A 23,220-nucleotide genomic window follows, 5' to 3' on the forward strand; every position below is an offset into this window, starting at 1 on the left:
GCTAACAAGTGACTGTATGTACCTTAATTATTTAATCTTCATAGCAACCACATAAAATAGGTAATATTTCCTCCATTTTCTTGATGTGGAAACTTGAGTAATTATAAGTTTAATTAATTTGACAGAAGTAAAATAATCAATACCTCTTGGGGCTGAGATTTATACCCGTATAGTCTTTTTTCTGCTGCATGACCTAACAACCACATTACCTGTTAATAGGGAATATAATGGCTTATGTGTCACATATTGCTTCATCATCTTCAAGATATTATTTTGTACAGTTAGAAGTGAGACCATTACGTTGAAGAAAATTCAAAACAATGCTTTTAAGGTACATTCTATACTCAATTTGCTTGAATAGTTTTCACAGGGAAAATCTTCATAAAACAGTTTTATATAAAGATTTTTTTCAATCACTGAATCATTTTTGAAATTTTAGGCTTCTGTTACAGCATAAAAAACTCTCATGCCCAAAAACTCTCATGTCTATTAACTCTGGAAACTTGGAATTACGTTCAGGTATGATATGGTTTGTCTGTGTCCCCAAACAAATCTCATCTTGAATTCCCATGTGTTGTGGGAGGGACCCAGTGGGAGATAACGGGATTGTGGTGTCTGGTCTTTCCCATGGAGTTCTCACGCTGGTGGACAGGTCTTATGAGATCTGATGGCTCTATAAGGGGGAGTTTCCCTGCACAACCTCTTTTTTCCTTTGCCTGCTGCCATTCATATAAGATGAGACTTTCTCCTCCTTGCCTTCTGCCATGAATGTGAGGCTTCCCCAGCCACATGGAACTTTAAGTCTGTTAAACCTCTTTATTTTTTAAATTGCCCAGTCTCGGGTATGTCTTTATCAGTCACATGAAAAGGGACTAATACAATAAATTTGTAGTAGTAGAGTGGGATGTTACTGTAGATACCTGAAAATGTAAAATTGATTTTGGAACTGAGTAACAGGCAAAGGTTGGAATACTTTGGAGGGTCAGAAGAAGATGGGAAAATGTGAGAAAGCTTAGAACTCCATAAAGACTTGTTGAATGACCCTTAAAAAAATGCCAATAATGATATGGACAATGAAATTCAGGTTGATGTGGTCTCAGATGGAGATGAGAATCTTCTTGGGAACTGAAGTAAAAGTCACTCTTGCTATGTTTTAGCAAAGAGAATGGTGACATTTTACCCCTGCCCTAAAAATCTGTGGAACTTTGAACATAGAGAGATGATTTAGGATATGTGGTGGGATAAATTTCTAAGCATCAAAGAATTCCAGAGGTGACTCGGGTGCTGTAAAAGGCATTCAGTTTTATAAGGAGAGCAGATCATAAAAGTTTGGAAAATTTGCAGCCTGACAATGCAATAGAAAATAATATCTTATTTTGTGGGGAGAAATTCAAGCCAGCTGCAGATATTTGCATAAGTAATGAGGAGCTGAATTAATCACCAAGACAATGAGAAAAATGTCTCCAGGGCACATCAGAAGTCTTCATGGCAGCACCTGTCATCACAAGCCTGGAGGCCTGGGAGGAAAAAATGGTTTTGTGGACTGGTCCCAGGGTCCACATGTTGTTTGCAACCTAGGGTCTTGGTGCCCTGCTTCCCAGCCAGTCCAGGCATGGCTGAAAAGATCCAACACAGAGCTTGGGTCATGGCTTCAGCGGGTGCTTTGGAAGTTTCCACACGGTGTTGATCCTTTGGACGCACAGAAGTCAACAACTAAGGTTTGGGAACCTCTGCCTGGATTTCAGAAGATGTATAGAAACACTTGGATACCCAGGCAGAAATTTGCTGCAGGTGTGGGGCCCTCATGGAGAACCAGTGCTAGAGCAGCGAGTAGGGAAATGTGGGATCAGAGCCATCACACAGACCACTGGGGCACTACGTAGTGGAGCTGTGAGAAGAGGGCCACCAGTATTCTCCAGACCCAGGAATGGTAGATCCTTTGACACCTTGCACTGTGCACCTGGAAAAGCTGTAGACACTCAAGGCCAGCCCATGAAAGCAGTCAGGAGGGAGGCTGTACCCTGTAAAGTCACAGGGTTGGAGCTGCCCAAGACAATGGGAACCTACCTCTTGCATCAGTGTGACCTGGATGTGAGACATAGAGTCAAAGGAGATCATTTTGGAGCTTTAAGATATGACTGCCCCACTGGATTTAGGGCTTGCATGGGGCCTGCAGCCCCTTTGTTTTGGCCAATTTCTCCCATTTGGAATGGGTGTATTTAATCAATGCCTATACCTACATTGTATCTAGGAAGTAATTAACCTGCTTTTCATTTTACAGGATCATAGGTGAAAGGGACTTGCCTTCTTTCAGATGACAATTTAGATTGTGGACTTTTGAGTTAATACTGAAATGACTTAAGACTTTGGGGGACTATTGGGAAGGCATGATTGGTTTTGAAATGTGAGGACATGAGATTGAGTGGAATGATATGGTTTGGCTGTGTCCCTACACAAATCCCATTTTGAATTTCCACGTGCTCTGGGAGAGACCTGGTGTAAGGTAACTGCATCATGTGGGCAGGTTTTCGCTTGGAATTCTTGTGGTGGTGGGTGGGTGTAACTAGATCTGATGGATTATAAGAGGGAGTTCTCGTATACAACCTCTTTTTCTCTTTGCTTGCTGCCATCCATATAAGACAAGGCTTGCTCCTTCTTGCCTTCTGCCATGATCGTGAGGCTTCCCCAGTCACCTGGGACTGTAAGTTGATGTTAAACCTCTTTCCCTTGTAATTTGCTCAGTCTCGGGTATGTCTTTATCAGAAGCATGAAAGTGGAGTAATACAGTAAATATGTGGAACATTTAATCTTGCTGTACACGTTGAGGTTCTTTGTCCGATTTGGAAGGAAACGAAATCCTTTCAGGATCAGATGTATATTAGTTTGGAGAAAAGAAGTTATGCATTGAGATTAAAGAAGTATTTAGGGTGAGAGTGACATTTATTAATGCAAAAATTCATAAACTGTCATTGTACTATACCTGTAATGTAGTTGACTTTGAACAAATGATAATCCCCCATTCTTGATTGTGAGAGAAAATAAAAAAAATATGTCAAAATGACCGGAGGAATGTATTTCTATAGTTTGTTAATCAGTGTTCTGAAAGAAGTAGATTCCATGGGGACATGAACTTGAGAGCTTTTTGAGAAACAGTGAAACAGGCTTCCTTCCTGCAGAATGTCTTGGATCATTAAATTCATCAGTGGTGATTTTGAATCCTTAGAAAAAGAATGTAGTTGGTACCACTTTCAAGTGCTGTAAGTCTTTTATTTTTTAAAAGGAGAGTTTTCATAGTATTTGAATTATTGAAAACACACTGTGGGTAATTCTGACCATGTGAATATGTAAAAGCAATGGATGGCTGCCGTCCTGAGGTGGCCTCCTGGCCTCATTTCAGCCAACCTTTCGTCTTGTATCCAATCCAAGGAAATTTGCATAATTTCACTTATTTTGTGCACCAGAATCAGGTGGAATGACCTGTTACAGGTTTCAATTCAAGGTGCAAAGTGTCTTTTTCCATGAATGTGGTGTTTGCGATGCTTAATCATTTTTGGAAGCAGAACCAAGTGTCCGTTTTGCTTAATTTCCCAAGTTGGGATGCAAAATAATAATAAAAAAAATGTTCTTTCCACCATTACACTAGGAACTCTCCTTCATCAAGCATAAGGCTCAATCCACCAGGGAATATACATTAAGCAGAATAAAGAGAATGTATGCAGCCTACTTGGGCTCGGAGTCCTGGAAGTTTGGCTTCCTGCCTGTGTCCCATGTTTACAGTCCTGCCCAGGTGGTCTCATTCGCAGGCAGGACGTGCTGTGGAAGCATCTTTGACCAGATGCTTAAGATTACCCATCAGTGCTCCTTCAGTATCATGGACAATGTGTACCTGCTCACATGGGCAATCTTGTGAAGCAATTTGTTGCTTGAATAATGGCTATCGTTTAGGATAATATAATAGTAAAACACATGAAGGTCTTCTACTTGGACATTTATTTTATAGGATTTCCTGAGAGCCAGGGAATCCTTGTTCAAAAAGTTTTTGGAAGATGTGGACTTTCCCAAATCCTAGTTCTCCTATCAACGTAGATCGTGATTCCTTGATTATTGTTGGTTAGCAGGTTTGGGCTCCATCAATTAATTTAAACATTTGAACTAATTCAATGTATGTGAGAAGTTTTAAATTTCAAAGGTTAATTGAAATTTGTGATAGCATAGCCAGTTTGGAAATTTTTGGAGTTGACTTTTTTTAAAGTAAATATCACAAGGCAAACTAAGTAACCACTGGATTCCTCTTCAGGCAAAGAATGAAGTTTGCTTGGTTATAATGTTACTGAAATGAACAATAAGATTAATACTTTGGGCCTTGGGTAAAATAATATATCAAAGGAGGTTAGATCGCCAGCTCAAATTTGGTAACTATTTTTTTGTCAAGAGAAAAGTCTTTTGAGGAGTCTAATAGAAGATATTAGTCACTGAAAATGTGATTGTAAAAGAAACAAGAGAATAATTAGATGAGTGTCTGGAATTTAGTTAACAGCAGTATTAAAGCTAAACAAATTGGGCATTAGAGTTGCCTGAAAGAATAAATTTTATATATCATTAGGATATATCAACCCTTTTGAGGACACCAAAAAAAAATATATATATATACACACACACACACACACATATATACATATTATTATTTACAACCATGTGGTTATTTTCTAAGAAAGAGATCCAATACGTTAGTAAAATATTTTAATTTATCCTCATTTCATAAAATGAAAATCAATTAGACCCAACAGTGCTGTTTACTTTTGAAGTAACTTTGACTTTTCCTGTTGATATCAGCTAATTAATTATAATATTTTAAAGTCAATGGCATAAAGAATGTTGGTAATTTAAACTGACATTTTTCATGATAGAGAAATCATCAACAGCCTTAGTAATTACTAGGGATTCAGGATGTTCCTGATAGTTATACCAGTTCACTTTTCTTTTCAACAGATATTTTTAAGCAGCTACACCGTGCAAACACGGATGTATGTTAGAACTAAGAAAGACTTTGGGGATGACCTGTGAGCAAAAGGCACCTGGCCCCCACCTTCACCAAACCTATAGTCTGGTCGTGAAGATAGACAATGAATAAATAATTGCATAAAGACAGAGAAATACCCTGGAAATAGAAGTACCATGGAAAGCATGAAGCAAGGAAACAAAGCAATGATGGGTGTGGTAGGAGTCTGGATAGTGATAGTAAAGGAAAGTTGGAGAAGTTTGTTGAAGGACATTTGTAAATTTTCAGAAGATCAGTGGCATACCTGTGAGTTTGTAAAGGCTTTGCTCCAAGCCATCCCTTTAGTATTCCAAAGTGTGGTTGACTGGGATAAAATACAATAATGTCAACAAAAGCCAGGTGAGTCAGTAATGCCATACTTTGATAGATTTGAAAAATATTCTAACAATATTGAAGATTCTCTGAAAAGAGCTATGCCCATCATCAAAATGATACTCTCCTCCATTCCAATTTCTTAAACAGGTTATATACAGAATTGGCATTAATAATAAAATGATAACAACGTAATTGGGCTAAGTCCCAAAATTATGATTTGGATACTCTTATTGATAAATTATCTCATGCCTTAACTAAAGGAGTGAGTTAGAAAAGGTAAACAACCAAACAAATATGAACTTGCAACTAAAACAACTATCCACCCAGTCTGAATCTTTAAAATACTCCAATAAATCTCCGAGTGGACTTCAAATTCTGCTGTATAATTGCTGTAAAAAACCTGGACAGATTAAGAAAGATTGCCAGAAACTATAGTGGAAGGACCAATGACAGGCAAAGGAAGAGGAGATAGAATGTGGTTTCTCTAATCAACTGAAAGATTTTCTTTTTCTCCTTACTAGCACTATGAGAGAAATAGAAATTGTTCAAAATGGAGATCAATCACAAGCTATTGTTGACCCTGAAGCTATGTTAGCTGTAGTAAATCCCACCTTATTACAAGGCCTCATTCCTTGGATCAAACAGACACTTCAAATGGTGGATGTCACTAATACCATTATACTGGCATATACATCTTACCCTGTAGCTTTTCAGTTAGAACCTTTACAAGGAACTCAGGTTTTTGTATTAGTTTCCTCAGCCCCATTCATTTGATAGAAAGAGACTTCTTACAGCTACATAATGCCCATCCTTTTTTTTTTTTTTCCCCAAAAATAGGAAAGGTGATTAGAATTAGAAGACAAAATTGAATTACCAGATATAATGAATGTTTTGGAATATGATCCTCTTAAACTCACAAATTGCAACTCCTATTGCCATAGAAGACACCAAATTATTGAATAATGAAGACTCACAAAAGCTCTTAAAGGTAGTACCTGATTAATCCATTTCTTTAAACTAGTCATTGGTGCTTGACACTAGTATGACTAAGAATAATGTACATCACCAGCCTATTAATAACACTTTATAGAATAAAGGGCATCGGAAGAGCTTCTTGGTCAAAGAAACTAGTTCATTAGCTTTAACACAGTCACTGCCCCAACTGAGAGATGGAATGACAATGCCTGAATTGAAAGATAAGATAATTCAATTTCAGAATGGTTTAACACAAATTGGGGGTAGTCTCATCTAGCTTACCCACTGCTTTGGTCAGCTCAGTCAGCTTGCTCCTTTACATTAGGAATAGAGAAATCATACCAAAGATACTTGGACCAGTAGCAGTAGAGATATGGGACAGATACTCAAACAATGATATAGCCACACCATTATATTACAACATACTGATTGGCATGCTGTAACAACTGAGTTGTTTATTGGTTTGTTCCAGATGAAAACCTTTGGCTATGTGGCACTAGTTAAAGGCCATATTTACCCTCATGATGGTTAGGACAGTATTCCTTGGGTTGGGTTATATGTGGGCACAAACTTGATTAGGTTGTATACTATCAAAACCTGCAACTTTTTCTGATTGACAATCGCATTGGGTTAATTCCGTGTTCTCTGATATGATCATTTAGCTTCCATCTTTGTACCTTAACTAGGTATTGAGGCTGTCACTTGACATGTAGAGACTCTAACCAATTATACACAAAAGGCCCAAAATGATAGCCACATGGGTATTTCATTATTAAATAATGAAGTTGCTCTTTTAAGGCAGGCTGTATAATGGAACCATATTGCTTTAGACATCCTCACTGCAGCCCAAGTGTAAACCTGCTCTACCATAAAAACTGAAGCTTCTGTCTATATCTCAGATGAATGAGATAATGTCACTAAATTAGGGACTGATACAAAAACCCAAATAACTAAACATTCAGATCCAACACCTTCCCGAAACAATTGGTTGGGTAGTTGTTTTGGGCCTTGAGAAAGTTGGCAGCAAAAGCTATTACTATTATAAGAAGTACACAGTCATTCACTGTGTTTTGTCCTGTTTCTGTCAACACTGTTTTTATGATAGCTGTTTGCAATTGAGTCAAAGCACAACTGAAAAGGCTAGAATAATGGTGGCTCAACTAATTGTTTTGATTGAGGAGATAGTCATGTAGCCTGAATCAGGTTCGGCGATCACTGCTCCCTTATTTGCTTTAAAATTTGGCCTGGGCACTTTCCATTTTTTTCCCCCTGTATGGGACATACATTCCTAGGAATGAGCCTCCCACATGATGTGGGATTTTTACCTAAATATACAGGCTATATGCATGATTCTTCTCCAATGCTTTCTCCACAATATTTTGAAGGAAAGAGGGAAATGTAAAAGAAAATAAAATTTCTGGACACTCTATTATGCCAAGAGGTGAGTTAATCTCTAGATGTTGAGTCACATAGCATGTTTGATATTCAGCTTCTCAGCTTATAGTTTAGTTATCTTCCTCGTTATTCTTGTTCTATGTATTTCTAGGAAGAAGTACAGACCAGACCTCCACACTTCCAGTTACTAATCTTTGTTATAACTGTCTTTTTCATTGTCCTATACCAGATGGTGCCCAAGACTCCATGACTGCTGCATCTTTATTATAGAATATTCAATATACCTTTCTCGGAAGAAATAGACTACTTTGACTAATCAAATCATTGTAACTATGCATTCAGCCTTACATACAAAGAGGTGGGAATTCTGTTAAACTTCCCTAAACTTTGTCTATATAAACGATCCCTAACATCTACGCTTCACAACACTGACTTCCATTCTTTGGAATCTGTGCTTACTGGGCCACTTGTTCTGAAACTTTCCGCTTGAATAAACTCTTTTTAAACTCGATTCTGACACTTTTCACTACTTTAGATGGACAAGTTTAATACAGATGGACGTGGAATCTTGATTTCCATGCCCTGCTTTCCCTATTTCTTTTGTGTATTTTCCATCTTGGTCAATGTCGACTTTGTACTCTCTGTTGCTGATGCCAAAAACCTTGGAATCATCCCTGGCCCATCCCTTTTGCTCACACCTTCATCCAATCCATCATCAAACTCTGCCAAACCTACCTACAAAATTGTACAACAAAGAGGGTTTCAAGTTTAGATTGTGTCAAACTCACAAGACACAATAGGTTTTCCAAGTATCAGTCTTTCTTAGCATTGAGAAATAACACAGAACATAGAACAGGGTTTGTATAGCAACAGCATCATAGGTCTGGTGACATCCAAGGGGAGCTTCCGATCTTCCCAGTTGTTATGCCTGGGTATATGCCTGCCACAAGAAGTGAGATTAAGTAAGGAAGTGTCCACCATTTTAGCTCAGGGAAGCCACTAGGTAGTGAGCCCTTAGTTTTAGCACTTTGCTAGTGATTTATCCCCATTCTTCAGTGTAGCTACATCTCGTGCATTACCAGTTACAGAGTAAACTATCCTGAATCCAGGAAGAGTGTGGCATGATAATGACACTGGGCACACAGTGACATCAGCACAGCCCTCATCTGTCTGTGACCTGGTAGACTCTATATCTTCTTCAGCTTAGTATTACAAGGAGTTCAACTTGTGGTCAAATCCTTAGGTGTCTCTGAAGCTGAAGGGATATTAGTTCCACGTGTAACACTTTTGTCTCAAAAAAAAAAAATTCCCTTATGATCACCTTATTACCTCCCATGAAGCCTCTGTCATTGTCATCTTTCTATGTACTATTGCAATAGCCTCAAGAATTCCTGCCCGGCCCACTCGGCCTTTCTATAGTTACTCTTCATAGGACGATCAGAATAATCATGAAAGTATATGTTATGTTATATCTCTCCATTGATGTAACCTTCCAGTGACTTCTGTTCTCATTCTAAGTGAAAGCCAAGGTACTCACAGCACCCCCTTAATATGCCATTTAAATATCATATTCATCCATTAACCTGGTTTTGTCATGTTAAGGGCATGAGGACAGGGTCTTTGTTGCCTTGTCCTTTCTTGTCCTTTGTCCTCTGTCCAGCACAGTGCTTAGCTCCCTGCAGGTGCTCACTAAAGGTTTGTCAAGTAAGGGAATGTATCTACTTATAGCTCTCCTTCACTCTCGTTATACACTTAGAGACATAGCTGGAGTGATGCTCAACAAATCTTGATGACACTTATATATAGGTCTCAGAACTGTGGGTGAATGTGAAATTTGTTAACTACAGTTTTGTATGTTACAACAGTTTGCCAGTTGAAAAATATGTTACATAACTGTAAAAACAAACAAATAAAAACACTAATAATCTTCCTATATAAAAGGATCAACAGGCAGTCATGCACGAACTTTTGCTCCTGCTTTTTCCAGGTGGGCCTGGTCCCCATGGCCATCTGTATCCCTGACTCCTCCCAGAGCAGCGAGAGCACTGTGGAGGGCACTACTATGCTGCTGAAAAAAACTAATAGGGTTTGGGCCAGCAGGATGTCCATAGCTCATCTGTGCCCCCTTGGAGATTCCATGAGCACAGACTGAATCAATGTTGGCTTAACACATTCTTAGGACAAGGAAAGCAGTTTGAGAACATGGACATTCTTTAAATTAGCTCTTTCGATACTCAAAACTATATATTTTTTTTTTTTTGATACATACCTCTCTATATATTCTTTTTTTTTTTTTTTTTTTTTTAATTTATTTATTATTATTATACTTTAAGTTGTAGGGTACATGTGCATAACGTGCAGGTTTGTTACATATGTATACTTGTGCCATGTTGCTGTGCTGCACCCATCAACTCGTCATTTACATCAGGTATAACTCCCAGTGCAATCCCTCCCCCCTCCCCCCTCCCCATGATAGGCCCCGGTGTGTGATGTTCCCCTTCCTGAGTCCGAGTGATCTCATTGTTCAGTTCCCACCTATGAGTGAGAACATGCGGTGTTTGGTTTTCTGTTCTTGTGATAGTTTGCTAAGAATGATGGATTCCAGCTGCATCCAAGTCCCTACAAAGGACTCAAACTCATCCTTTTTTATGGCTGCATAGTATTCCATGGTGTATATGTGCCACATTTTCTTAATCCAGTCTGTCACTGATGGACATTTGGGTTGATTCCAAGTCTTTGCTATTGTGAATAGTGCTGCAATAAACATACGTGTGCATGTGTCTTTATAGCAGCATAATTTATAATCCTTTGAAAACTATATTTTTAAAACAGAAAATGGAACAGAGCCCAGTTACACAGAGTTGGTCAAATAAGTTTTTTTTTTTTTTAATACTTTAAGTTCTAGGGTACATGTGCACAACGTGCAGGTTTGTTACATATGTATACATGTGCCATGTTGGTGTGCTGCACACATTAACTCATCATTTACATTAGGTATATCTCCTGATGCTATCCCTCCCCCTCCCCCTCCCCCAAAATAGGCCCCAGTGTGTGATGTTCCCCTTCCTGTGTCCAAGTGATCTCATTGTTCAATTCCCACCTATGAGTGGGAACATGTGGTGTTTGGTTTTCTGTTCTTGCGATAGTTTGCTGTGAATGATGGTCACCTTTTTGAGCTATGCAGCAGCTGCTTAAGAGCTAATAGTGCTTGTGGTGAAGACATACTTACTTGAGGTCCTAACATTTCTTTATTTCACATTGCCTATTTCCTGTTGGATTAATTTGGTTTCCTCTGTACTTTTCTCAGATTAAAAAGAAGGTGTGAAAGCGTTTCAGGCTCCCTGTCAGGTCACAGGACCTAGTGCTGACCCACCAGGGTACTGTTCCTCCTGCTGCGGTGGAGGCTGTCCTGGTGCCTTTGTCTTAAGCTGGGTGCTCAGTGACAGCAGCTTTGAAGTTCGGAGACCCAAGGGGCTGGACCTGGGGTCACTGGACTTGAGATCTAGAGGGCACTTTGCATGCCAATGAGCTGCACCATTCACTTTACACAGTGGGGAAGAAAAATCCTTTAATGTTGCCACTATTGAGGACGAATTTGCTTATTAGGATTTGAATTTAAAAAATTGAAAAGTGACAAATTCCAAGCTGATGCTGACAGTGAACCTAGCAATATGGGCTCACCCTGTGTCTCCTGCTCTCAGTTGTGTCCATGTGCAGCACCCTTTCAGTTAAACTTTGAGAGGAGGCTGGAATCTGGCATTTCATGAGTATGGTTTTGCTTACAGTAAGTCAGCTCTGGGTGCAAATATCAGGTTGATTTCTTTTACCTTTTCATCTTTGACTTTTAGTTCTAGCATTTCAGGTTGACTACCTCTTAGAATTTGCATCTCTGTGTGCCATTGTCCATCTCTATTTGCCTGTTGTTCACCGTTTCCATTACAAGTTTTAGCATTTATTTATACTTATTTTAATTTCTAGTCATGATTCCAATATCTCTATGCTATCTGAGTCGGGTTCAGATTCTTGCTTATCTCTTCAGACTGTGTTTTACATTGTAGTATGCCTTGTAATTTTTTGTTGAACTCTGGATGGTGTATTGTGTATAAGAAGCTGAAATCAATAGGCCTTCATTGTGATGTTTTTGTTTATCTGGCTAGGAGTTAGACTGTGATTCTTATTTGCTGTGGCTGTAATGTCAGAGGACAAAATTTCCTCTGGTGTTCCTATTTTTATTTCCCTTGTTGTCTTTGTGTTTTTCTAGTGACTCCATCTTATTCTGGTCTGAGGTTTGAAGTTCTTTTAGCTGTTATCCCCTGTTATTATAAAGGAGTCCACTAATGTGGTTAGGTGCAGAAGAAGGAGAAACATCCAATAGGTCTATGAGCAGGTCTCAGGCTTTCAGAGGGCCTGGCTGCTGTGCTTTGACCTACACACATGCCTCCAGCTTTTCTCTTCCTCATTTAGGTGAGACAGGAGGACGAGAGGAGATGGAGTTGAATTTGTATGAGCATAATTCTTCCCCATGTTGGTTTGGCTCTGATAAAACAGGTTCTCTTGAGTGCAGGCCTTTGTTAGTGAAAATCGAATTCTCTGGGCATATTTCAAAAAATGGTTCTAGTTCCCTCATTTCTACCAGAAACATGACAGGATTTTCTCCAGTCTTAGCAGTGAGTACCTGGTGTGGCTCTAGGAGGTGAAATTCATGAATGTATTCTCTATGCACCCCTACATTTGAGCACCACTAACATTGTTAACTCTCAAGCTAGTGCCTCCTGAGCTTCCAACAATTCATTCATTACAACTTAAGTTGTTCTGTCCCTACACCTACTGCAGCTGTGGGCTGCTTCTTCTGTTCAGCTGAGATTCTCTGTATTCACATGTCTGGCTAGTATTTGGCACAGCTGTTTGCCCCATAAACTTGATTATCTGAAGAACTTATGAGGATATTCAGTTCAATCTTTTTCTTGTTCTAGAGACAGGAGTGTCCTTCAAGCTTCTTTTATCTTGGACTGGAAATTAGAAGTTCACCATATTTAATATTTCTAAGGATAATTTTACTCATCTATAAGTGAGGCTAGTATTTATTGCGTCTCACAGGATTTAAAATGATTGCATGAAAAAATAATGAAAAGAAGTTAGCACGATGCTGGATGAACCAAATATTAACCAAAGAAGAGAAGCAAATAGAGAAGTTCATAAGCTTTATATCATGGCGAAATCCCGTCTCTACTAAAAATACAAAAATTAGCCGGGCATCGTGGTGCACACCTGTAGTTGCGAAGCCGAGGCAGGAGAATCGCTTGAACCTGGAAGCTGGAGGTTGCAGTGGCTCAAGATTGTGCCATTTTATTGCACCCCAGCCTGCGCGAAAAGAGTGAAACTTTGAAAAAAAATGGAGAAAATGTGAAATGGAAAGAAAACCTCAGAATCTCAAAGTCACTGAGCCAAAGGGAAAAATCAGGTAAAGGAAAATGGGTCAGACAAACCTCCCGCCCCTTTTGTTCCTGAGCAGATAGTTACATACTTCCCTCACATTTTCCTCAGAAGAAAATTCCCTGTGGTCTCCAAGATCTTTACCCTATGGCAGGTCTGTTGAACTTCACCCTGAAAATGTCAGTGAAGCGTTACCTTCACAGGCAAAGGACATAACTGAACATCATCCCTTCACTCACCTGAAACAAATGTATATCTGACTGCTCCCTACACTCTATAATTATTTTATTCACTCATCATTTTATTCACTTGTTTAACTTATGTAAAAAGGCAGATTCATGAAATGACTGCATGATTGACTATTCTGCCACCTGCTCCTTTCACTTGAACAATGTGGATTCTGAGAAACTAATCAAAAGACTCAACGGAATGCAACTCTTGCTTCTTTTATCTACTCTCCTTTTTTTCTCTTTCCTATTTGCCCTACTGCCTGCTGTTTTCTCTTTAGATACTGAAGCCCCAAAACCCTCTCTGGAAAAAGCATGGACCACACGTCAACAGGTGTTACCTGTGGTTATGTGTCCCTTTTTCCTGGATGCATCCTTAATCTTAGCAAAAGAAACTTCTCAGAAATAATTGGGTGGCAGGGGGTTCCTCTTTCAAAATTGGAGCCTCCCTCCCTCTCTCTCTGTACAGGGGAGCTTCTTCCTTCTGTCTTCTCCCTTCTTTCTTGCCTATTTAAACTCTCTGATCCTTAAATCCACCCCAGGTGTGTACGTGTCACTTTAATTCATGTGAGACAATAGCCCTGGTGTTCCTCCACTCATTGGAGCTGTATCATTTTGGTGCATTGGCTGGGAAAGGGAATTTATTTATCAGGCTGGCAAGCATGCAGTGAATCTCAACTTCAAATCTGTCCTTTAATTTCAAGGCTCTCGTCCGGCTATCCTATTGCCAAAGTTTCTTTCTTTTATTATCCACGGTCTCTTACCCCCTCTCTGTGTGTCTAATATTCAAGAATATTTACAATTCAGGGAAACAGGTATGTTGGAAAAGATCATGAATCACAGCAGGCAGGAACTCAGTAAACGTCTCCCTCTATGATTTCTCTGGTGAACACATGATATTTCTAAGGCACCTGGTGAAAAAAAAAATCCTCTACATGAGGCACACTGTTCCTCTTTTTTCACAGTGAGACTGCAGCCTCCTTTCACACTGTTAGAAATCCGGCTCTAGGCGTCTTCTGGGAATGGGAATTTTCTGCCTTCAGCAGTTAGCAGTAAAATGTCTTCTGTAGCCAAATGTTAGTCTTGATATTGCCCCATTGGCAGGAAAATGGACATTCAGTTCCTGCATTCCTTTAAGGCACCTATTCTGTGTCCTATTCAAACAGTGCTTAATTAGTGGGGATTCTAAGTCCAGAAGTTAACTAGAACCCCTTTTCTATGGGTAAATGATTTAGCATAGCCATCATAACAGGATATAGAGTTCAATCTCGCATGCTCCCTCACTTAAAGGGGCCTTGCCCAATTATGTGATTTTTCTTGAAACTCTTTTTTTTTTGGAGGGCACACAGGCCACGCAAGTGTAGGAGGTCAAAGGGAAATAAAAGGCTAAAGCCTAAAAGTTTAGTTCCTCTAGGGCCATGACTTGGAGGGTCACGTCTACTGTCATGGTTGGTACATTTAAGAGGGTGCCAGGATTCAGGAGCCAAAGAGAGAAAATAGTTGGGGAATGCCCTCTACTGTTTTCTTCTCGATCCTGGATCACATACTGAGAGGAAGGAGACTGAAAGGACGCCTTTATTCCCACTTCTCTTTCTAGACGGGTAACAGATCATCTTCAACATGCACCCCGCTGGGGTATATTTTGAAGCCCTGGGACTCCTTCAACCTTGAAACTTTGAGGAAAAAATGGCTTATTTCCTATTGCACAAGAGTATGGCCTTTTTACTAGACCTTTGCAAGTGTTGCAAAATCAACCCAGCTCTTTTAGCAATCATATCAGGCAGGCCCAAAGAGAAGAATTCCCCAAAAGCAGAAAAGCAAGTTCCAGGGGAACCATCTGAGGATTCTCTTATTTGGGGCCCCTTCAGGTTCCCTTCTCATTGCAGGACTTTAGACAAGTAAAGGCAGACTTAGGTCAATTTTCTGACCACTTCATAGCTATATACCAGCTTGGCAAAATTTAATTCAGGTATTTGCCCTCTCATGGAGGAAAGTTATGCTGCTCCTAAGGCAAACCCTAACTGCAGCTAAAATAGGCAGCCCTGCAAGCAAAAGAGATTTCTGGAAATAGTAATATGTCTCCTACAGTATGCCAAAATGGAAAAGAAAAAAATAGGGAAGGCAAAAAAAAAAAAAAAAATAGAGGAAACACCATTCTCAATAGCAAGAGAGGAAATACCTCATAACAACCCTAATTGGAACCACTTTCTATGGTATTTTTTTTTTCTTTTGTGGTTTATAATGGCTTCTGTCTCTTTTATAATGTTCTCCTAACCTGAGAAAAGCTAATTTTCCAAACGTTAAAATGCTTGCCTTAGAGTTGAGCTGGGGAAAGGGAAACCTGAAGCCTGATAAGCTTGCAAAAGGGTAAAAATTTCTCATCAGTGGGGCTTTTGGCTTCTCTCTCCCTGTGCAAGCCAGTAAAGGGGATAATAAGGATCATTGTTTATATTCTCCATGAATTTATAATGAATGAAAAAGGATTCTTGAGGTTGGTCTTAAGCTGTAGACAATTTGGTGTGCTTTGCCTGCCTTTCTGTATGGTTCTGTCAAAGAAAGGGTACCTTGGGTTAGGATGCAGACCCAGGACCCCACAAGCCTGCTGTTCAAGCCAGCACAACATAGCAGTCAGTAGCAAACTTGGCTACAGGCCTCCATCTTGTTTCATGTCCTTGTAAACATGACTTGTAACTACATGGCAACAGTACATTTTACTCTCTGCCATTTTACAATGGTTGCTGTCTTCCTGTGCTAAGTCAGTTCCTGACTCAGGGCCAAAAAATCCTGTAAGCCAGTTTGTCAATCTGAGTGGTGCCAGCTGATTCATCAAGGGACGATTTTACAAAATATCTTAGCACTGATCTTGAAAGCAGTTTAGAGAGGGTCAAAATCTCATAGTCTCTAGGTGCATGACTCCTAAGTCATGGTTTCAAATCTTCTGGCTCGTTTCTTGGTCTGGTCCCCAGACAAGAGGGAACTACATCTTAAGAAGGAGCTGTTACTATCTTTGTTTTAAACTATAAACTGTAAACCAGGCTCCTTCCAAAGTTGGTGAAGCCTATGCCCAGGGATGGGGAAGGACAGCTTGGGCACTGGAAATAAAAATGGAGTTGTTTGGGTCAGATCTTTTTCACTGTCTCAGTCACAGTTTTGCAATGATAGTTTCAAAAGCTGCTTATCCCCCCTTTGAAAATACCTTGCACACTCAGGATTAAATCAAAACCTAATTAAGGCTCAGTGGTTTCACCTGTAAGTGAAATTGTAAAATTGAAAAGTCGAAAATCTTAACTGCGTGGCATGGCTAAAGTCGAGTAAAAAGGGATTTAAAAGGATTTTCTTAAAGAGTGCTCAGCTTAATTAAAAATGGATATTCAAGTTATAGGTATATTTAAAACTTTTCCTGGGAAAATCCTATTTTCCTCTCAGTCAACTGAATCATTTTTCTCCAATTTTTGTCTTACCACTCCTAACGCATGCATGAGAGGCCCAAAGATAACTTCCAGTAGCATGGGACTCGTTAGGAAAAACAGGAGGTGCCACAGATCCTGTTTTGGGAAAATAAAAAGCCCTCTGTTTTTCCCATGAATCCCCTAAATTAAAAGTAGATAGTTTCCTCTCAAAATCAAAATCTCTGTTCTGTTATGTATTGTGTTATATACTGCTTCTGTTTTAGGGGTTTCACATTACTTCACATTATGAGAGAGATTTGCTGTTTAATAACCTGATAGAAAATACTCTGTAAGGAAGGCTAATAGTAGTAATAAATCAGAGAAGCATGCTCTTGGCCACCTGAAAGATATGAAAACATCCCCACCCTCCCCTAAAAAATAAGACTCCGATGGACGATGGGCTAATTGCCTTCAGCTGTGTCTGCTTGTTAGGCCCTAAAAATTGCATGGTACCTGACCCTGCTCCTCCAAGGGTTCCACCCTAAAGCCGGTAATCCCATTAAAAAACTGGCAAATGAAAAATCTTTAACAAGTGCCAAATCTTCTGTCTGTGCTGCTATATATGTATTGTGTGTAATGTCTATAAAAAGAGCTCTAATTGATTGGCTTAATGAAAAATAATCGCTTAAATCAAATAGGTTTTTAGTTCACATGGCTGTAAGAAATAAAAATCCTCTTAAGAATTATTGGTAGAATGCAAGTGTCGTCCAAATGCAAATAGGTGGTCAGAATCGTATAACTTAGATACCAGGGTTGCTAAATGTTCCCAGGTTGTATACTGCCTGCTTTACAAATGGGTAAGGCCTGGGACACATGGAGCCAGATCCTGAAAAGTCAAGCTTTGTCTGCATTTCTATCTAGGTCCTAGAATCCACACCTGGTGTATAATTAAAATTGCTTACTAACTAGGTTTTCTAGTGATTTTTTTTTTTCTTTCTTTTTTTTTTGAGACAGAGGCTCGCTTTGTCACCCAAACTGGAGTGCAGTGGCACCATCTCTGCTTACTGCAAACTCCACTTCCTGGGTTCACATCATTCTCCTGACTCAGCCTCCTGAGTAGCTGGGACTACAGGCACCCACCACCACGCCCATCTTATTTTTTGTAATTTTAGTAGAGACAGGTTTTCACCGTGTTAGCCAGGATAGTTTTGATCTCCTGACCTCATGATTCACCCACCTTGGTCTCCCAAAGTGCTGGGATTACAGGCATGAGCCACCACTCCTGGCCTCAGTCATGTTTTTAACTGTAACTATTTGGAAATATTGTCATTCGCATATAGTTGTCTTGCTTTGTTCCTCAAATATCAAGCAAGACAAGAGTTAAATAAGTGGACTGCACTCAGAAAGTTAAAACAAGCTTTTTAACTTTTGCTTGGAATATTGCTGATCTTTGTTTTGTTTTGTAGCATCAAGGAAACTTATTTTTAACTATTTATGGCCTTTAATAATTGAGTATCGTACACTACTATGAACCAAATTTGGAGCAAGTTTATTTTTCTCTGCCTGCTTCCTCTAGAATTTGGAGACTATCTGTGAGTACTCTTAACTTATGGTAATACAGTTGCTTGCATCAGTGCAATAATAATCCATTTTTCTTTGTCAACATGACACAATTGGAAAAACTGGTTATTTTACACATGCTTTGACTGAAAGGGTGTGTTTCCCTTTAAGGAATCAAGCTTGACATGCAGAACCAATAAAGCCCCTTAGGGAGAACTGGCCTCATACCTTGTCTACACAGTCTGGCACAGGTTTCCTAACCTGTGGTCAGTCAAGAATGTCACTTTGTAACAGGTCTGGGAACCCCTTGTTTATCTTGGCACCTCTTGTTTATCTTGGGAACCCCTTGTTTATCTTGGGACCTCAAGAGAGAGACTCACACAACTCACAGGTATTGGAGGATACAAACCCATGGCTGGGCTCGGCTTTAAAGTTCTTACCTGAAATTCCTTGTGGAACAGAGTTTCATCAAAGTCAGTCCAAAAGGCCTATGTAGAAATAACCATTCTTGCTGCACATTATACAAACAATCAGGCCAAGTATAAGACTAAAATTTATTCTACCCACAGCACACGTGGTCTCATCATAATTTGTTTTTACCAAAAATGAGGACTGGAGAGAGGAATTGTGCTCCAAATGTCCTCATACATTTGTCATTAAATCCCAGTCTCTTTCATTGTTTTTAAGTTTTTTGCCTACATTTTAGACTAACTCTGCTTATTCCTGTGAATCAAGCTGTATCTCCTATAGCTTGGAAGAAACAAAAAGGGATGGCTAATGTAAAAATATGAATCAATATTCCAGTTCTGGGCAATGATCCTGCAAATTCTGCCAGGTAATAAAATTAAGTAGGGTGCCCATAACCTGGAGGTTTCTTTGTTTGGGAAAACAAAACCAAGAAGGTTCATAGACCCACAAAGGGAAATTCTATATCTTGGTACATAAAATTTTAGATGGAAATTATCTACTCCACCACACTTATGGGAATTGCTGTACTCACTCTACTATTTGCAATAGGGTTACAAGTATTTAAAGATCAAATCAAAAGTATTGAGAAGCTCAGGGAAAATGCAGGTTTCAGCCCCAGGTGGCTACCATCCCTCTTTTAATGAATTCCAGTCTTCTTTGTGGAATTGGTTAACTCCCTTATTTAGCCCTCTTGCTTATATGACTTGTATTAATATTTTGACCCTATATACTCAAATTATAACTTGAATTGTGTTTTCTCAGCTACAAGCAATCAAACTCCAAATGGTGCCACAAACTGAAACACGCATAGACACGCTGTTCTTCCGAGAATCCTAAGATCGACCACAGGAGGAGCCTTAGCTGCTGTTCCCCATTCGACACCCCTTTTCAGCAGGGAGTAGTCAGAGTCATCGTCCAAAACGTCCTAACAGCAATTAGGGTGAGATCTCCACAGGACGCAGTGTTATAGGAGTTATTAAGAAATAATTTTAGGCAGATAGAGAGGAAAAGGGGTCCTAGGAGAGTTTTTGTCTCCTTTAGAGCAGCTCCAGAAATGTTTCTTTTCTAGCAGGAAAGCGGTGGCTCTTAGAACCAGTCTGAGAACCTTTGCTATGCAAACGCCAGCCATTAGATACTGGGTCCACCAATATGGCGATTCCCACCATTGTCCTCTTGGCCTTGACTCACATGTGCCTGACAGGATGATTGCCCCCACATATCCCCACGTGTGTAGAACATCATGGCACCCTGAATTTGCGTATTGAAAGGCTAGGGTGGGAGGATCAGTTTCTTTGTGGACTTTGTGAATGACATGCATGGTCAAACTAATCTCTTGAGCCCTATGGAAATCAGACACCTCTTCCTCCAGCTTCCTCATGTAACTGACTGGTATCTGCTGCATGTGGGGTCTCCTCTATCAACATTGGAGCTCCCTGCACCCCGAACTGCCTGTGTGCAGGGCAGTTTCTTCCTTATTTCTTCTCCCTTCTTTCTTTCCTGTTAAACTCTCCAGTCCTTAAAACCACACACACACAAAAGAAATGACTGGGACATGACTCAGTAATTTTCTTTGATTTACATATGTTAATTAGTTCAATTTAGCCATACCAGAATGTATGCATATTCGAAAACATTGCATTGCACATAAGAAATATATATAATTTTTAGTTGTCAATTAAAAAAATATATATAATTTTAAAAATCATGCTATTTTGCTTATTGATATTAACAATACAATAGGTATATTTTATAAAAGATTAATCTGTAATGAATAGTTTGCAGAAATTCTTATTTTAATTTTCATAACTTTGAGTAGGTAATTATGTTGGAGATAGTGAATCTGAGGCTTAGAGGGCTAAAGTCATTCACCAAATAATAAATAAATCTGAGACTTGTCTCCTGGCCCGTCACCCTCTGAAGGAAAAGGCCTCAATAGCTATGCAGTGTCCACTTCCCATGGGTTTCAGCTCTAGTCTGCTGCAGCAGCATAACACAGTTGTACACACAGACATGCGTTTAGTATCTCCTTCATTCTCTCAGCCCATCAGGGAAAGATATCAATAGAGTTAGATTTCTGCTTCAGTGTTACCTCAGGACCCAACACCTTCTGAAGATGCATGAAGCATTCAATTTACAACTTACCTGAGTTTTATTTGCAGCCACCAAGTCTGAAGACCCGAAAGCTATTTTTTATATGATTAATAAGGGTTGAATATCCCTACCCTTTTCTAGGGTCTGGTGGTCGTCAGACACTAGGATGAGACTGTCTAAGTTGGCAAGGCTTACCTGGTATCTCAGGGACCAGAGGAAGCAGCTTGCTGCCTTTAGTCAAACCGGTTCCTGGAAACCCAGAGCCAGGTTTAGCTCTTGGACACTGCGCAAGCAAGAGCACAGCAGGTGAGGATGATGCTGACTGTCCGGAGCTTATAAATCTGGGAGGATGGGTGGGGTGGCTGCGTCAGGCTGGGGTAAGACTTACAGTAGGTGGATACCAGGGCAGGATTTTGCACCTGCTGCTGTGTCCTGCCTCCACTGGATCCTGATGTACTTGCCAAGGTACAAATCTAGTCCTGGCTTTGCTCTCTGCAGATACCACAAAGTTGAGGGTCTCTGCTTTCCTTTTGATACCAGCTACTCAGAATGTAAATGAACAGGTTGAACATGAGTAAATACAAACCAATAATTCATTATTAATTATCCCAGTGAGTCTGTATGTATATTGAAGTGCTTCCCAGACCAGCTCTCAGGACGGGAACTTGCACAATTATTTCATCCTGTTCCCTTTGACGCAGTAGAAAACATATTCTTCTGCCTCTTCACTGAATTCATAGTTAAAATTGGTGTAGAAGAAAGTTCATTTTAGGAAACTACAAGGCCTATAATAAAACCATGAAGCCTCCATGTCTCCCCTCCCCCATGTGTGTGTGTGTGTGTATTTCAGGGAAAGAATGTTGGGGTTAGTGGATGCAGTGGGAAACACTGTGGTTGTCAGTGAGTGTGGGCAGGGGAGAACAGTCTCCAGAGCTTCTGACCTTGCACCATTCACCTGGTTCTTAACAACATTTCCATCTGTTGAGCTGATCTAACTGTTGATTTTACTCTTCTCATTATACATAATAACACTCAGTATGCTAGAGTGAAGTAAATATTGTACAGAGTTCATTGTTAAAATTCCATATGTTTGCATGGTCTGTCCTCGTTTTCAAGACTCCCAGACACCATTCTCAAACTACAATTTCAGTTATACTTTTCAGACAAATTCATTGCTTTTAAATCTCTTTCTAAACTTTTGTTCCTGATGTTGGAGAGGTAGAACACAGACCTTTAGAGCAAGACTTTTAAGCCATATGGCTGGGTTCTGTATTGTCTGACAAGCTGGTTGTAAGGATCATGTGATGTAAATTATGTAAGGCATCAGAACAGTGCCCAGGACAAAGGATACAGGGCATGTGGTGGTTCATTTCATGATTACACTTGACTGCTGAGCTGATATCTTGTGGAAAACCTAAATGAAGTATCTTTGTGAAAACTCCTGGTGGAGGAGGAGGATTAAAATGCTCCCTTTATAGTTGCCAGTGCATATGCATGATTTAGACTGTTCTCACTGTGAAACATGACCACTCCTGCTACAGGCCTTCTTGAAGGGGTGAACATATCAAAACAGGAAAAATGTGAGTGTGAAAAGAGGTTCTGCTGATTACATTGACAGTTAAGGTAAGAAGTGGGACTTTTCCAGCTAAAAGGACAGTCCCCATCCAATTGGATCATTTGGTCACCCTGTCAAGACAGACTTGAGCCAATAACAATTTTGATAATTGGCCCAGGGGCTGCTGCAGGCAGAACTGGGTTGTTTTCTTGGATAGAGTCCGCTTGACTTGAACAGATGCTTTAATTGTCACAAAACCATCTCTGCATGCCCCATTGTTTTGTGCTGTCTCTGGTCTTCTTTTGGAGGCAGGAACTGCATGTGTTCAGACCCAAGGGCCGAGCAACCTTGGTTCAATTATTTTAGTTGGAAAAATTGACACACTTCTATAACTGCCAGGTGTTGGTGAACATCTTGTTGTGGGAATTAATGAGGACCAGAAAGATGACATGGTGAAAGAGGAGGATTTCATTGAGAGCACTCAGAACCAGTGGATTAAAATCCAAAAACTGGGGCCAGAACAAAGACAGCCCTTGACTTTTATACACACTTCAAAAAGGGTGTGGGCTAGCTAGAAACAAGCTTACAATGGTGCAAAGCATAGTGATGCAAAAGCAAGAATATGGAGGTAGAACATAGGCTCTTAATCAAATTGTGATAGATTCATAAGCCAGGATTACATGCAACTCTTTCTATGCAGTCCAGATGACTGTTATCTAGGCTTGCTCTAGTGCCTTGCATGGGCTTATCTCA

General features: G+C 39.8%; 1 protein-coding gene across 1 annotated transcript in view; it reads right to left on the minus strand.

Moving 5' to 3' along the window:
- The window catches only part of GCC2 (GRIP and coiled-coil domain containing 2), a 673,733-nt gene that overhangs the window by 386,883 nt on the left and 263,630 nt on the right, over nucleotides 1-23,220 (minus strand). The window lies entirely within an intron of this gene.

This window comes from Macaca thibetana, chromosome 13, assembly GCF_024542745.1.
Source record: "Macaca thibetana thibetana isolate TM-01 chromosome 13, ASM2454274v1, whole genome shotgun sequence".
Lineage (NCBI taxonomy): Eukaryota > Metazoa > Chordata > Mammalia > Primates > Cercopithecidae > Macaca > Macaca thibetana.